The sequence below is a fragment of the Cibotium barometz genome, chromosome 31 (genome assembly GCF_041138505.1).
Source record: "Cibotium barometz isolate CiBa-2024 chromosome 31, ASM4113850v1, whole genome shotgun sequence".
Taxonomy (NCBI): domain Eukaryota; kingdom Viridiplantae; phylum Streptophyta; class Polypodiopsida; order Cyatheales; family Cibotiaceae; genus Cibotium; species Cibotium barometz.
The window spans coordinates 45,096,448-45,100,888 of NC_141076.1; the positions used below are offsets into that span (position 1 = coordinate 45,096,448).

The window sequence follows — 4,441 nt, forward strand, 5'->3', positions numbered from 1 at the left end:
CTTAAGTTTTACACTTTAAGCATTATAATTTCTTAGTCATGCTCTCAAGAATTCAATAGCCTTAGGCGTGCTCTCAAAATTCAATAGTGTGATTGGTATTTTTCTTTTCTTATTAGTTGTTATAGGCTGATTTATGAAATCTTGCCTAAATAGGCTTCGTGCTACAATCTTCTAGCATAATAAGTGCATCTCAAAGTGTGGTATATGAGATTAATATGAATCCATTAGATATATCACCTCATTTTTATGCTTTTCCGAAGCTTGCACATCACGAGTGGGCTAGAATATTGTGTTTTATATGAAAAGTGAGTTAATATGTTGTACCATGAAAGTGTGAAAGCAATCATCTACGGGTTTCCTCGTATAACTCTCTACTTTGCAACCTCTCATTTGAAGGATGGGACCTCAAAAGAGAACCTTAAAATGAACCATGCTCACGTCATGAATTTTTCACACCACAAAATTGTTGCTTCTTAGCAAATAATTGTAATTTCATTTAGGTGCTTAGTGCTTGTGCGGTTGAATTGCTCATGTTTTTATTTTTTCTAATAGCCAAGTGCATGCATCACAAGGAGAACCTTAAATAAAGTTATTGGAATTAGGGTTAGGGTTGCAACAATGCATACACACAAGATAGAGAAGCTTGAGAGCACACAAACTCACTAGATTAGAATAAACAAATATGTGCTAGATACAAAAGATAAGTACACATCCCAAAATGAGTAGATAAGAGGGCGTATATACGCACAGGGGGAAAAAACCTCCTAGTGAGGGAAAAAGTTCCCCGGTGATCCTAAGTGTGTTCACACACATCATTACCATATAATGCTACAAAAGTCACTAATGGCATCACTATGGGGTCCTTAAGTGACTCATCACAAGGGTGATGCTCCTATCAACACTATTAAAGCCAAATGGCCTTTTTTTGCTATTGGGGCATTACTAGGGGTCCATTGCATACTAGTGCATATTTTTTGACATGGGATAACATATGCATGGCAACACTAAAATAATTAAGTTGAATATGCCACTTGTAGCAAATCTCAGCCAATGTGGTAGCCCTACAATAATAGAGAAAAGTTTGAATTACCAAGAAGTCAAATAAATTGAAGAAAACGAAACCATGGACAACAAAGAAGCATGTTGAGTAGCTCATAAAGAAGGTAAACTAGTACTTTACGATGGAAGTGTCGATATCCAAGATCTTTGAAAACTAAAAGTCTCCTAGAAGGTAAACAAGTAGTTGAAAGCTCAAAGATATTATATAGGTCAAACACAACTCTGGCTACCAAAAGCAATGGAGTCGAAACCATCCCATCAAAGAAGGTAACCCCAGTAGAGGCATGCTACTCAAAGATGGTGGGTGCCTAATGCACAAGGACATTACGAAGGTAACACAAGCATTTGGGTACCGAAGTTCATAACACCATTACCCCTAACTTGTTTAGCTACCAAGGAAGGTACCAAGGAAAAAACCACCCTAAAGGGGCAATGGTAACCCAAAGGCTACCAAAATGAAGCTCGAACCTCATACTTAGCCTTAATAAAGGGTAAGAAAAAAATTGAGGAATGCATAGAACCCTGAGACCATAGCCAAACCCACTCTGAATAGGAGATTCCTTTCACATCCACCTCAGCAATTTATGCTGAAATACCCCTAACTTCTTCAGCCACCAAGGAATTTACCAAGGAAAAAACCACCCTAAAGTGGTAATGGTAACCTAAAGACTACCAAAACAAAGCTCGAACCTCACACTCAACCTTAGCAAAGGGATTGAGGAATGAATAGAACCTTGAGACCATAGCCAAACCCACTCTGCATAGGAGATTCCTGTTGCATCCACCTTAGAAACTTATGCTGATTATAGCACCCCACCACCAGTTGCTCTATGATTATAGAAAAAGCAAGGAACTACCAATTCCCCTACTAGCAACTGGCAGCACTCTCAAGCCTACCTAGATGGGCCAAACATAGATACCACACCCTTATAAGGTAAGAAGGGTACCCATGTCTCAAACCCAACTTCCCAATAATTAAACATCAAAGAAAGAAACATAAAGAGTCGAAGAAAGAAGTGACGATGGAGTAAGGAGAAAATCAGAAATAGTAGAAATCAGGAGTGATGGAGACCTATGAAGGAGAGTCCCCATGGAAGCAAATACTAATCACGTAAATGGTTCTCATCTCAGGATGGGATCTCAGGATGGGGGGGGCATGGTGGGTGAAAACCTAGTCCATGGTATGGCTCATTGCCATGATATCTAACGATTGGAAGACCACCTATTAAATGCACTTCCACAAGCACATCCCAACACTACACACCTACATATTCAATCAGGGCCTTTGCATATGAAAAGCTCAATCACACACCCCACCATGTCTAAATACATGAAAATCTCAAAAAGTTGCCTACTTGAGTTTTATGCATGTTCACAAGTCTATCAAAAGATACACATACATGTTCAAAGTTATGCATGCACATGTGTTGCTCTGCATACACACATTCCCAAGAATGGCCTACGTACATGTGTTTTGCCTTGCGTACATATGTTCCACTCAAAAGCTATATAATCTTTGCCCCTCCTCTCTTTTTTTCACTATCCACTCTCCTGCACACAGAGAGAGAGAGAGAGAGAGAGAGAGAGAGAGAGAGAGAGAGAGAGAGAGAGAGAGAGAGAGAGAGAGAGAGAGCGAGAGAAGGTTGCACAGTAGAGAGAGAAGGTTGCACAGTAGAGAGAGAATGAGTTATGGAGATTTAAGGTTTGGGCTGAAGAGGATGATGTTGGAGAGAAGAATAATGTGTAGGAAGAGAAATTTGAGGTGAAAAAATATGTTTTTTTATATAATATGGTTTGGGTTGGGTTTTGAGAGGGAAAAATGCACTTTTGATTTTTTTTTGAAAAATCTAAATTTTTACGATTTTTTGACACACGAGAATGATGGGGCTACAATTGGTGGAGCCCTCTACTTTTTAGAAGTTGCCCCCTTGCTTTATGGCACCCTCCTACTTTCTGCACTCCTCCTCCCTAATTTACGAAGGCCACTCCCTACTTTTAGAGACAAAGAGGAAAAGATGTGTCTTGGGAGGACTAACAGATGAAGACAGACAAGTCAATTGCCACTATTGCAAGGGATCGAAGACATGTAAGGCATCGTCCAAGGCATACATGTATTATGTTATGCCTCATGATGTTACCTTCATGCGCCTAATGATTCACCTTGGAACCCATCACCACCATAAGGTCCAGCCAGACATATCAATGGTGTTGATACAAGGGAATCAAGAGATGGTGAGGAGGGTTCTAGCCGCCATGGACAGGAATGATGCAACCAAAAAGTTTTATGTGTCAATTGCTAAAGAACTAGTAATGAAGTCCATGGTCATTCTACACATAGGAGGGTGCTAGCCGTGGATAGGAATGATGCAACCAAAAAGTTTCATATGTAAATTTCCAAAAAGATTCATATGTTGATTGGTAAAGAACTAGTAATGAACTCCATGATCATTCCACACACATATCAGAAACCTAGGTGGTGGGTGAGGTGGAGCTGGGTGGCTACTTTGAGGAGATCTTTCTCCTCGTCCAAGGTAAAGGATATATATGTCATATTTTGATTGCTAAAGAACTAGTAATTAACTCTATGATCACTCCACACACAGGCCAAAAACCCAGGTGGTGGGTGAGGTGGAGTTGGGTGACTACTTTGAGATCTTTCTCCTTGTCCAAGGCAAGGGATATGCATGTTATCTCATTTTCATGGACCTTATGCGTTAATCTATATTTCTATTTTTATTCCTTGGTCAAGCTTGGTAATAGCATTGATAATATCACTCCCTTACCTAAAAATTGGATGTAGATTCAAACTCATTGCATAAATGTTTGGTTTTTGCATATGCATACTAACTAGGATAGCTTTGGCTCATGAGGGACTTGTTGGTAGCTCCTCTTTTGGATATGATGACCTCTTAAGATTTAAGAGAGACATCACTTATCAATTATTCCATAGAAACTTCTTTCCTCAACAGAGGTGTCAAATGAATAGGCTTGTTATGTGTTTAAAATGTCAACAAATGGGGCCTACCTCTAGAGTAGATCTTGTCAATAGTAGGAGGATGCGACTAGGCGACAGAGAATTTCATTATTCATGGGTACATTTTTGCCACACCCATCAAGTGAAATATTGGGTGGCATTGGCCTACCACAAAATGAGCTCTATAGACTCCACCTTTAGGCAAGATAGATGTAGCGAACTGTTGGTCATTGTTGTTTTGGTACATGTCGTAGTAGCTTGCAAGATATCCTTAGTATTGCCACTTCTATGAGATAAACGTTGAAAGCAATATAATAGGATCAGCAACAAAAGATCCATGCCTCTTATGTTGTTCCATATAGTGTTGGAGAAGATATGTGTCTATGATTCCACTAAATCCTCATGTGG

General features: G+C 39.6%; 1 protein-coding gene across 1 annotated transcript in view; it reads left to right on the plus strand.

Moving 5' to 3' along the window:
• LOC147620918 (WRKY transcription factor 6-like) overlaps positions 1-598 on the plus strand; it is a 3,927-nt gene extending 3,329 nt beyond the window's left edge. Inside the window, exon 6 of the mRNA XM_086825479.1 lies at positions 1-598. This exon is cut by the window's left edge and continues 781 nt beyond it. The gene's annotated coding sequence lies outside the window, so the exon portion shown is untranslated.
• The last annotated feature ends 3,843 nt before the right edge of the window (positions 599-4,441 follow it).